The following is a 13814-nucleotide window of genomic DNA, read 5'->3' as shown; positions in this document are numbered from 1 at the left end:
CACAGTAGGCATCAAATATGCCAAGATCCACACTTTATATGTCCATGTAAATGATAAGTTTGCTAGTGTGAAGCTTAAAATTTGTACTCAATATGCTAGAACATTCAGTTCTATGCCAAGTCATCTGATGTGAAGCATCGACTCATTGGAAAAGTCCCTGATGCTGGGAAAGATTGAAGGCAGGAAGAGGAGGGGACAACAAAGGTTGGATGGCATCACCGATGCAATGGACATGAACTTGGGCCAACTTTGGAAGGTGGTGAGGGACAGGGAGGCCTGGCGTGCTGCTGTCCATGGGGTCGCAAAGAGTTGAACACGACTGGGCGACTGAACAGCAACAGTGCTAAAACGTTAGGCAAGATAACCTGAGAAAAAGGACAATATTGAGTTAATTAAGATGTAAAGCACAAAGAAACAGAAGACATTGCACTCTGGGGTTTTGAGGAAAAAAAAATCAGATTTTAGGAACAAAGATCTTCACAGAAAAGCTAAAAAGTAATAGTTGAATATGAAACCAAAGGAGTCCTGGCAGTCTTTCACAAATGATAGTTAGGTCTCCATGAACTGCAGCAGAAGACGAGACAATTGATGTGAGCTCAGGCTAATTCACTACTAACAAAACCTTATATAGCTAGCCCTCTTTAAATAAGTTCTGACAAAAATTATGTTTTCTTAGTAAAGTTGCTTCAGTCAGAAGTAAAGTTGCTTCTGACTCTTTGCAACCCCATGGACTGTAGCCTACCAGGCTCCTCTGTCCATGGGAATTTCTGAGCAAGAATACTGGGGTGGATTGCCATTTCCTTTTCCAGGGGATGTTCCCGATCCAGAGATTGAACCCTCATCTTTTGCATTCCCTGTATTAGAGGTGGATTCTTTACCACTGGGCCACCTGGGAAGCCTAATATATACACAGTATTATATATAAAATATATAATCAGCAAGGACCTGCTGTATAGCACAGGGAACTCTACTCAATACCTTATAACAACCTATATGTGAAAAGAATATGGAAATGAATAGGTACATATATGTGTATAACTGAATCACTTTGCTGTACATGTGAAGCTAATACAACATTGTAAATCAGCTATACTCCAAAAAAATTAAAAAATTTATTATTACTTGTTGGATTATAGTAATATTATCTATATCTTTTTATTTATCTAATATTAACAGATATTAACAGATATTATCTATTAACAGACATTTATCTAATATTAACAGATAATAATCTATTACTTATCTATTATAGTTGATTTACAATATTGTAAATGTTTTACAGTATTTTACAAAATGATTGCAAATAACTGTTTTACAAAATAACTTCAAAAATAGAATACTCAAATAAAAATGAAGATTGCAGAACTACTTCAGATTAAAGGAAACATTGCAACTAAATAAAATGACACTGCGTATAGGGTCAGTGGTAGTTAGGGTGGGAGAAGAGGATATTTACACATTCTCAAAGCATCTTTTCACAAATTAGTGAAATTCCCTCATAGCTCAGTTGGTAAAGAATTCGCTTGCAATGCAGGAGACCCCAGTTCAGTTCCTGGGTCAGGAAGATCCCTTGGAGAAGGGAAAGGCTACCCACTCCAGTGCTCTGGCCTGGAGAACTCCAAGGACTGTATAGTCCATGCTTTCACTTTCAAAGTATCTTTCCACAAGTTGCTAAAGTACGTAGTGGACAAAGTTGGTAGACATCACTTAACCAAATAATCAAAGCAACACATGATCCGGGATTTTCTTTGTCTACAGAAGATATTGTAGAGAAAATTAGCAAAATATGATTAAGACCTGTACTTCAAATAAGAGACTTGTTATTTGTACCCATGTTAATCTCCTGATTTTGTAAACTTCTCCTGATTTTCATAAAAGCAGTGTGGTTGTGAAAGAGAATGTCATTATTTTTAGAAAACACCAACAATAAAAAATGGGAAATATTTTTGTTTTATGTAGATATTTAAGAGAAAATGGACAACATGTTTCCAACTAAACTTTCAGATGACTGAGAAATTAAATGTGTGAGAACTTATATAACCAATTGAAACATGTACATTCATTCTTCAATTTTTTTTTAATATAAGGGCAAGGCTATTCCTTTTTGATTAATTTCACTGGCTATAGTTCTGCCAGTGATTCAGTTATGGAACTCAAGAATAAGGTTCTTGAGTAATCTTACATCTATAGAGCATTATCTAAGGTAACCAATTTTAGATTCCTTCAAATAGAGTCAGAACTTAAACACAATTTTTTGAGCAATCTTTACATAGGGTCTGTGTAAAATTTTATCTGTTTGGCTAATCTTTTTCAATTCCTATTCACATTAAATCCAATAACACCTTTTTTACCACTCACTTTTCTCAGATGTTTCATCCTCACAGAAATAATTTTTTTAAAATTTACTTTATACTTTATCCATCAGTGAAATGTTTATTAACGATGTAGAGTACAATTCCTACAAAGGCACAGGATCTGAATGTCTCAATTAGTGATGACATCTCTAGATAAGTACTTTTGAATGTCCAAAGAATACTACTAATAATGAAATTTAATAATGTTCCAAAAGTGGAGTACAGTGTTATGCTGGATTTCCCCAGCATTCCCAACCCAGTGTTAATACCAAGTAATCAAAGAAACACAGAAATATTGAGAAAATTAGCAAAACTTAGTTAAAGTTTGTAGATTAAATGAGACCGTTGTTCTGTATATGGGACATTGGATGTTCTGTATAATGGGCAGACTATTATGAATGATACTAATCAGAATATTTACCACTAACCTAATAAGAAAAAAGTTATAATTGAATGTCAGCTATGCTACAATATAATATTAAAAGTTTAAATAAAGAAAAAGCTGCATTTGAATCCCATTAGGCTACTCAGAAATGTACCAAGTAGTTTTCTTGTTTCTTTGTTGAAGTATGGTTGATTTACAATTTTGTGTTAGATTAAGGTATACAGCACAGTAATTCAGTTATACATATTCTTTTTCAGATTATTTTTCATTTTAGGTTATTACAAAATATTGAATAGTTTCCTGTGCCATACAGTAGGTCCTTGTTTATCTATTTATTACATAGTAGTAGTTCAGTTCAGTTCAGTTGCTCAGTTGTATCTGACTCTTTACGACCCCATGGACCACAGCTTGTCAGGCCTCCCTGTCCATCGCCAACTCCCAGAGTGTACCAAAACTCATGTCCATTGAGTCGGTGATGCCATCCAACCAGCTCATCCTCTGTCATCCACTTCTCCTGCCTTCAATCTTTCCCAGCATCAGGGTCTTTTCAAATGAGTCAGCTCTTTGAATCAGGTGGCTGAAGTATTGGAGTTTCAGCTTCAACATCAGTTCTTCCAATGGACACCCAGGACTGATCTCCTTTAGGATGGACTGATTGGATCTCCTTGCAGTCCAAGGGACTCTCAAGAGTCTTCTCCAACACCACAGTTCAAAAGCATCAATTCTTCGATGTTCAGCTTTCTTTGTAGTCCAACTCTCATATCCATACATGACTACTGGAAAAGCCATAGCTTTGGCTAGATGGACCTTTGTTGGCAAAGTAATATCTCTGCTTTTTAATACGTTATCTAGGTTGGTCATAACTTTCCTTCCAAGGAGTAAGCATCTTTTAATTTCATGGCTGCGATCACCATCTGCAGTGATTTTGGAGCCCCCCAAAATAAAGTCAGCCACTGTTTCCACTGTTTCCCCATCTATTTGCCAAGAAGTGATGGGACCAGATGCCATGATCTTAGTTTTTTGAATGTTGAGCTTTAAGCCAACTTTTTCACTCTCCTCTTTCATTTTCATCAAGAGGCTCTTTAGTTCTTCTTCCCTTTCTGCCTTAAGGATGGTGTCATCTGCATATCTGAGGTTATTGATATTTCTCCAGGCAATCTTGATTCCAGCTTGTGCTTTCTCCACCCCAGCATTTCTCATGATGTACTCTGCATATAAGTTAAATAAGCAGAGTGGCAATATACAGTCTTGATGTACTCCTTTCCCTATTTGGAACCAGTCTGTTGTTCCATGTTCAGTTCTAACTGTTGCTTCTTGACTTGCATACAGATTTCTCAGGAGCCAGATCACGTAGTCTGGTATTCCCATCTCTTGAAGAAATTTCCACAGCTTGTTGTGATCCACCCAGTCAAAGGCTTTGGCATAATCAATAAAGCAGAAATAGATGTTTTTTTGGAACTCTCTTGCTTTTTCGATGATCCAATGGATGTTGGCAATTTGATCGCTGGTTCCTCTGCCTTTTCTAAATCCAGCTTGAACATCTGGAAGTTCATGGTGTAGAAGTCATCTACACCACTCCATTAGCACCCTAGTGCGTTCATGCTTGGATGCTAAGTGGCTTCAGTTGGATTCAACTCTTTGAGACACTATGGACTCTAGCCTGCCAGGCTCCTCTGTCCATGGGATTCTCCAGGCAGGAATACTGGAGTGGGTTGCCATATTCTCCTCCAAGGGATCTTCCTGACCCAGGAATCAAATCTTATGTCTCCTGCATTGGCAGATGGGTTCTTAACACTAGTTCCACCTGGGAAGCCTGTTAGCAGCTTCATCCATCAACAAATCTATTTTCTTCTTTGTTCTAATATATGTTAGCTACAGTGTCCTCTCATTGTGCACCACTTCTGCTTTAAACTCTCTTTTAACATTTCTTTCTCAAATTACTTGTTCAGCAAATACAGCAAAGTTTACTGATTTCAAAGATGTCTATAGTTTCTTCAACATTCTAGGAGTTGCAGAAGTCATCTGTAGAGGCTCATTTGTTTGAAAAAACCCATCAATGAGCTTCTGATAATAAAAGCTAAAGACTTAGCTGAAACTAGTAGGAAAAGCTCTGCAAATAAAGCAAAATAATTATTCTTAATGTGTGTCAAGATTATTTTGGTTAAATAAAGATGGATTATCACTATGTTTATTTTTCTTACTCTTAGAAGCCCTGGGACCTGATAAAGAAGTGGTATTAGAGACACATCTCTGATTTGAGTAGAAACAAGTTGCAGAAACATGATAGGACGTTAGGACCCCCATGTAGCTCAAATGATAAAGAATCTACCTACAATACAGGAGACCAGGGTTCAATCCCTGGGTCAGGAAGATCCCCTAGAGAAGGGCATGACAATCCACTCCAGTATTCTTTCCTGGAGAATCCCATGGACAGAGAAGCCTGGCAGGATGTTAGGAGAAGCCCTGGGACAGGACAAGCTTAATAGAAAGGAAAGCATCTGATACTCAATTTTAAGTTTTCAGGTTTGTTTTCCTAATGATTTCTTGAAATATTTGTTAAGAACAATTAGCAGTAGTATTAGGAAGAAACATGTACAAGAGAACAGAGATATAGAAGGAGGAGAGGTAGATTGAGGTAGTAATCAAAACATGTAAACATCCAGCAAAGAGTTTGAGAAATTCCAGTTACCTAGACTGAATTCCTAGATGGATCACAGGGTAGAGGCTCAAATTATAGACGTTTGAAAATAGTGAGTATGAAAGGGGGCTTCCCAGGTGGTGCTGGTGGTAAAGATGCCTGGAAAATCCTATGGACAGAGGAGCTTTCAGGCTACAGTCCATGGGGTCACAAAAGAGTCAGACATGACTGAAGCAACTTAGTACATTGAGTATGGAAAGGAAAGTTGACTTTAGATGTGTGGGTATTTTGTGTCCACTTGGAATACACAGCCTGCTTTCAATATTGTTCTTCATTCTCTTTCTGTGTGATCATTCTATCTTTCATATAAAGCCATATTTCTCTGGCTGAACTCTTTCATTAAATCCCCACTCTCTTCCATGCAAAGTCAAAACTGCTTGCTTGTCCTTTTCTTCTTAGCTTCCAGATGTAACTCCTTCCACACCTTTAGGTAACTTGCATCTTATTCATCCAACTTCCAGGTTCCTTAGTGTCATGTTTTCACTTGACTCAAAGCCTTTATACTAATTATATCTACTATACAAGTATTTCCTCTCTTTTCTAAATGATGATTATTGATGCAGTTTCAGATTTAGCCCAAGAAAGAGCTTTCTTGACCCCCTTTATGTCAAGTTAGGACATACTTATCCATGAGAGCTGGACCATAAAGAAGGCTGAGTGCCAAAGGATTGACGCTTTTGAACTTGGTGTTGGTGAAGACTCTTAACAGTCCCTCGGACAGCAAGGAGATCAAAACCAGTCAATCCTAAAGGAAGTCAATTCTGAATATTCATTGGAAGGACTGATGCTGAAGCTGAAGCTCCAACACTTTGGCCACCTGATGCAAAGAGCTGACTCCCTGGAAAAAACCCTGATGCTGGGAAATATTAAAGGCAGGAAGAGAAGAGGACGACAGAGGATGAACTGGTTAGACTGCATCACCGACTCAATAGATATGAGTTTGGGCATGTGCTGGGAGATGGTGAAGGACAGGGAAGCCTGGTGTGCTGCAGCTCATGGGGCCGCAAAAAGTCAGACATGATTGAGTAACTGAATAGCACCTATCCATGGTCTCAAAGTGCTCATGTACACTGTCATCAAAATCCATGCCAGACTGTTGTAGCTGTTGATTTTCTTGTTTATTGTGTTCATCTATGAATGCATATCATCTATCCCAGATTATAGCTTCTACTGTGTGTTCAGTAAGTATTTCCTAAGTAATCAAAAAAATAAACTATAATAATTGGGATTCACATAACATTATAAAAATACTCCTTTACTTAAAGAATTTAAATTTATTTGGCTGTGCCAGGTCTTAGTTGCAGCCTGTGAATCTTGTAGTTGCAGCATGTAGGATCTAGTTCCCTGACCAGGGATCGAACCTGGGTCCCTTGTTTTGGGAGCACTGAGTTTCAGCCACTGGAACCCCAGGGAAGTCTCTACTCCTTTGCTTTTAGTATAAAAAGAAAATATTTTGTGTCAATACGTCATAAATTAAAGACAATTCCATTTTTTTATTCAGAATTTTAAGTATATACATAGACATACGCATACAAACACAAATATTTGCAGATATTTGTAAAATGTTATCATATTGTATTGTATGTAATATTCCTGCTTCTCACTTATAGCCTGGATGTTTCTAGTCAGTACATAGAAAGTGACATTATTATTTTTGAACAGTTGAATACTATTCCATTGAATGGATGTTCTAAATTTTACTGACATTTGTCTCTTATTAGACATACACTTATTTAAAAACTTTGACTATTTCTAAATAACTATGCATATTTATATTTGCATACTTGTCCATTTGTTTCTTCTGGTTCTATGCCTATGAGTGAATTCTCAAATGTCATGGACTTAGGGGTTTAATACTAAACTAAAGAGGAAAGTCTGTACTGTGTACATTTTGTACCCTTCTTACAAATATGACTGAGGTTTTCTGCAAGTAACTGGGTGTGATGTTCCTGGTTTTAGCAAACAGCTGTGATCAAAAAGGGAAGAACATAGCATTTTTCTGAGAAGAGTCCTTTTATGAAAGCATTCCTCTCTCTGCTGACAATATATAATTTCACAAGAATGAACAAGTAGTTCACACACGACTTTTGGAAGCCAATAGGAAGAATCTGTTTCATAGTGACCTAATTCTTACTACTCTTCTTTTTTCTAGAAAGAATAAGAGAAATATTCTTTTTTACTGTAAATGAAAAAGTCCTTACACAGGGAGCATTAACAACAATAAAATATACAACTGTCTCAGAAGTTCACCAAATTGGATTTGCCCATTTGTATCAGCACTTTTCTAAGGATTTTAGCTTTGCTTGAAGTTCAAATGTTCCTTGGTTTCCAATTTCTTCATCTGAAATGCATATTTCTGGTGTCTGGGATTATGTTCTTCATGATAGAAAGGCATTGTGTAATTTGCTTTCCCTTAATTTCTGGAATCTCTTTCTAACTCTAGATATACTTAAATGGAAAGGAAAATGGGCATGCAGTCAGAACATCACAGTATTGATCTTTGTTCTTCTTCATAATAAGCCATGTTGGGTAAGCCATTTAAATTATTTAAGTCTCGGCATTCTCATCTGCAAAATAAAAAAATTATTCATTATTTCACAAGGTAGCAGGAAAGAGAAAATGAAAAATACAGCACATTACCTGAGTAAAGAATGAATTTTTGACTGTGTGGCTTTATTGACTACACCAAAGCCTTTGACTGGGTGGATCACAACAAACTGTGGAAACGTCTTAAAGAGACAGGAATACCAGAATACTTTACCTGCCTCCTGAGAAATCTGTATGCAGGTCAAGAAGGAACAGTTAGAACTGACATGGAACAACAGACTGGTTCTGAATAGGGCAAGGAGTACGTCAAGGTTGTATATTGTCACCCTGCTTATTTAACTTATATGCAGAGCACATCATGCAAAATGCTGGGCTAGATGAAGCACAAGCTGGAATCAAGATTGCTAGGAGAAATATCAGTAATCTCAGATATGCAGATGACACCATCCTTATGGTAGAAAGAGAAAAGAAACTAAAGAGCCTGTTGATGAAAGTGAAAGAGGAGAGTGAAAAAGTTGGCTTAAAGCTCAACATTCAGGAAACTGAGATCATGGCATCTGGTCCCATCACTTCTTGGCAAACAGATGGGGAAACAATGGAAACCATGAGAGACTTTTATTTTCTTGAGCTCCAAAATCACTGCAGATGGTGACTGCAGCCATGAAATTAAAAGACACTTGCTCCTTGGAAGAAAAGATATGACCAACCTAAACAGCATATTAAAAAGCAGAGACATTACTTTGCCATCAAAAGTCTGTCTAGTCAAGGCTATGATTTTTCCAATAGTCATGTATGGATGTGAGAGTTGGACCATAAAGAAAGCTGAGCACCAAAGAACTGACTCTTTTGAACTGCGGTGTTGGAGAAGACACTTGAGAGTCTCCAACAAGGAGATCAAACCAGTCAATTCTAAAGGAAATCAACCCTGAATATTCATTGAAAGGACTGATGCTGAAGCTGAAGCTCCAACACTTTGGCCACCTGATGTGAAGAACTGACTTATTTGAAAAGACCCTGATGCTGGGAAAGATTGAGGGCAGGAGGACAAGGGGGCGACAGAGGATGAGCTGGTTGAATGGCATCACTGACTCAATGAACATGAGTTTGAACAAGCTCCGGGAGTTGGTGAAGGACAGGGAAGCCTGGCGTGTTGCAGCCCATGGGGTCGCAAAGAGTCGGACATGACTGAGCGACTGAACTGAACTGAACTGAAGGAACGAGTCATTTGCAATTTTTAGGAGACGAGATTGGCTTGCCTTTCTCAAAAGTCTTGGTTTCCTTCTCTTTGCTCTTTCCATGTCAGAATTCAGTATTTACTATTCCACTTTGTCCCTGGGAAGGCATTTCCCTTCCTCATGTTCAATATCTGATTTTTAGAGTAACTTATCCTTAATTTTATTTATTTTTATTGGAGTATAATTGCTTTACAACCTTGTGTTGGTCTCTGCTGTACAATGAAGTGAATCAGCCATACGCATTACATATATCCTCTCCCTCTTGAGCCTCCCTCCCACCCCCATCCCCACTTCCAATCCCACCCTCTAGGTCATCACAGAGCACGCAGCTGAGCTCCCTGGGCTTTATAGTAGATTCCTACTAGCTATCTATGTTACACGTGTTAGTGTATATATGTCAGTCCTCATCTCCTAATTCATCACACCAAAAAAAGGTTTAATTCTTTCCGATGTTAATACCCATTTCCCAGACCTTACGATTCTGTGGAAAGGAGATATATGTTTTCTCTTCTGGATGTCTTAGCTTGTAACCTTCTCATGCTGGCAGTCCTGTGCCATTTGCTGGTGCTATTTTGTGCACCAGCAAATTTTGATAAACCAAAATAAGTACCCTCCCTCCTGCATTCTTGCCTAGTGGCTACAATGGGCTCTACTTTCAGCCCCATAGCCTATTATTTTTATTGCTTTAAGCCACTAGATATTAAAGTTATTTATTATTTAACAAAAATAAGCATATATGGTAAACACATGCAGTGCTCTGGTTAAGGGTCTACAATTAAGAAGTGAGGGATGGAGAGTGTTTGCTCATACGAGCTATTGTTGGGATGATCAGGTCAGGGAAGGAAGACCTGGTCTCTTCTCACCTGCAGTCACGACCATAGTTACCTAGAAATAGTCTATAGGATGTGGCTCAGAGGTTAAAGTGTCTGCCTCCAATGCGGGAGACCTGGGTTCGATCTCTGGGTTGGGAAGATCCCCTGGAAAAGGAAATGGCAACCCACTCCAATATTCTTGCTTGGAGAATCCTATGGATGGAGGAGCCTGGTAGGCTGCAGTTCACGGAAAGAGTCGGATACGACTGAGAAACTTCACTTTCACTTACTTTCATAGGATACATATAATGTGTCATTTTCTAGAACTTTTTCATGTATGTCTGAGCATTTCTCCTCTCTCTTTTTTGGAGAACTTTTTCTGTTCTATTTATTTAAACACTCCATAGGGTTTCTTGGATGTGTGTCATTACCCGTGGTAAGTGATCTCTTTGATTTCTGTGTCTTCAAATTCCACCTGCATTCTCCCAAACTTACATCTCCAGTCAAGATTTCTCTTCCATGAATCTTAATTGCATATGTATTTTTTGTTCATTGCATCCTCTTGGATGTTTCAAAGAGATTTTAAATGTCACGTGGCCTATTTTGAACTTACTACCTTTCATTCCAAATCTGCCTTTTCTTCATCCAGTGTCTTTATCATAGCTAATGATAACCTTGTCAGTTGTTCAAACCTACTCTTGAATTCTTTCATCCTCTCACCATCAGTCTTGAAGTTTATGTTCTAGGTTACTAGAATGCATTTTGCCCATATCCACTTGTTTTTTTTCTTCCTCTATTCTTGGATCTCAGCAGACATAAAAGAATCACTGTTATCCTTTTCCCATGGCACATTGTCATTATTGGTGCATGTGTACGTCTTATTTAGTCAAGTGTTTACTTCTAGAAATAAATAAACACAGTTAAATCCACCACTACATCCCAACATCCATACCATATGTCATATATTACTGAGCTCCAATAAAGTCTCCTATCTTGCATTATTACATCTGCTTTTGGCCTTTTGCAAGTGTTTTTTTTTTTTTATAATGTAGCCAGAATAAGCTATGGTTTTTCCAGTAGTCATGTACAGATATGAGAGTTGGACCATAAAGAAGGCTGAGAGCTGAGGAATTGATGCTTTCATATTGTGGTGCTGGTGATGATTTTTGAGAGTCCCTTGGACTGCAGGGAGATCAAGCCAGTGAATCCTAAAGGAAGTCAATCCTGAATACTCATTGGAAGGACTGATGCTGAAGTTGAAGCTCCAATACTTTGTTCACCTGATGCGAAGAGCTGATTCATTGGAAAAGACCCTGATGCTGGGAAAGCTTTAGTAAGCAAAAGAGAAGCCAGTGGCAGAGGATGAGATGGTTAGATAGCATCACTGACTCAATGGACATAAGTTTGAGCAAACTGTAGGAGATAGCGAAGGGGTGTCCCAGGTGGTGCTGGTGGTAAAGAACCTGCTTGCCAAAGCAGGAGACAAAAGAGACGTGGGTTTGATCCCTGGGTCAGGAAGATCCCCTGGAAGAGGATCTGGCAACTCACTCCAGTATTTTTGCCTAGAGAATCCCTTGGACAGAGGAGCCTGTTGGGCTATGGTCTATGAGGTTACAAAGAGTCAGACACAACTGAAGTGACTTAACATGCATCCACTGGAAGATAGTGAAGAACAGAGGAGGCTGGCGTGCTGCAGTCCAATGGGTGGCAAAGATTTGGATATGGCTTAGTGAATGAATAACAATAGAGTAACTGTTGAAAAGAGAAATTTTACCGTTTTACTGTCTTGTATATGTCAGGATCTTCTATACGCCCTTAAGAAAAAATTTTTATCATGGCTTTGAGTGGTCTGTGAGATCTCTTCCTGCCCTGCCTCTAAGCTCGTCAAATGCCAATTTCATCCTCAGTTTCTGTGTTGCAATCATACTGGATTTGTGACTTTTTCAGTGTCACACTCTATTTCGTACCTGATGAACTAGAAATACACTTTCCCTTCTGCCTGGGGAATCTTCGACTCTCTTACCATAGCTAGCTAACTTATCCTTCAAAGCTCAGTTCATAGGACACTTCTGCCTGGATGTAATACAAACCCTCTAGACTTGGTTGTAAGAGATTACGTCCACTTGCTCTGTTCTTGCCCTCTATATCACATAGAACACTTCATTTGCTTATGTTTATGTCTATTATCCCTCCTAGACTATATGCTCAATGAAATTACATGCCTGGAATGAACTAACTCCTAATGTATCCCAAGAAACTAACATAATATTTAATATAAGTAGACATTTAAATATATTTACTTATTAAGTGCAAAAAATATAAAATATGGAGTGGAAACCATATTGTATTGAGTTTAGTTGAGTGAAAGGAAAAGCAAATTGTGAACAAAAACTGCATTCTCACAAAGAACTTTTAATAGGAAAAAGCTTGAATTACAAGTCTTTGCTGAAAAATATCGGGAAACTCAAATATCAAATGTTGAGGATGTCAAGCACTAATGTGAAATCTCAGCTACCAGGAATAGATTAGAGTCTAGAGTTAAAGCAAAGAGCTTATATTACAGGAAATTTTGAGAAAGAGCAAGAAAATACTGAGAACAAGAAGAAAGATTAGTGTTGAGTTATCCATTTTGTATTCAGTATCTGTGTACAAAGAGTGTAGTTGTACTGACTAGCTTAAAAAGAGCAAATGAAAGGCTAAACAAATGATAATTTTCAGGGGGACCATAAAATGTACAGGCATCCATATTGTTACTTGGTAGAGGAAAACAATTTATATTCAATATGGGAGTAATCTAGGCCAGTTGTAAGCCATAAAATTGTGATTTTATGTAGGTTGTGGTGGTGGTTTAATCGCTAAGTCATATCTGACTCTTGCAGCCCCGTGGACTATGGCCCGCCAGGCTACTCCATCCATGGGATTCTCCAGGCAAGAATACTGGAGTGCGTAGCCATTTCCTTCTCCAGTTATGTAGGTTAGCCATAGCAATTGTTGGCTGGTGATAGCCAGTCTCTGGCTGGTGATCAAATGGTACAAAGACAACATCTTGCTTCCATCTCAGAAATATCTGTTGCAAGACAGGACCCACAGTCCTGAAGCACTTCATGATTTGGAGAAGAAGCCAAGATATAAAGTGAAGCATAAGTGGGTCATCTGGTACAAATTACTGGAATTGGTGCAAGACAAAATCTTTCACAAGTCACGAACAAAAGCAGAAGTCCAATTACTAAATTTAGGGAAAAAATATCAGAGTATGATGGAATCAAAGCCAACTGTTGGTCAATATGCAGCCTGCAATGAACTATTAATATTTGTACACAGCAAGTATCATATTATGCCAACAGCCATATTTTATATGTTTAATGTAAATGATGAGTTTGCTAGCTTGAAGCTTAAATTTGTACTCAACATGCTAGAATATTAAGAAAGCAATCTGAGATAAAGGACAATTTTGAGTTAATTAAGATACAGAACACAAAGAAGTCAGAAGACATTACGGTCTGGGGTTTTGAGGAAAAAAACAGATATGTGGGACAAAGAACTTTTCAGAAAAACTGAAAAATAGCAGTTGAAGAGTTTGAAACCAAGGGAGTCCTGGCACTCTATCACAAAGAATAATTAGGTCTGGATAATCATTCATCATGAACTGCAAACAAAGACTAGATAATCAATGGACTGTTTATTCGCTGATTGATAGAACATAGAAAAAGAAAAAGTTCACCTTGCTCAGCATTGCAAAGAAACTGTAACTCAGGCAAATTAGGAAGAGAACACAGATATGCT

The sequence above is a fragment of the Dama dama genome, chromosome 22 (assembly GCF_033118175.1).
Source record: "Dama dama isolate Ldn47 chromosome 22, ASM3311817v1, whole genome shotgun sequence".
NCBI classification, from domain to species: Eukaryota; Metazoa; Chordata; class Mammalia; order Artiodactyla; family Cervidae; genus Dama; species Dama dama.
This window is presented reverse-complemented; position numbering follows the sequence as displayed.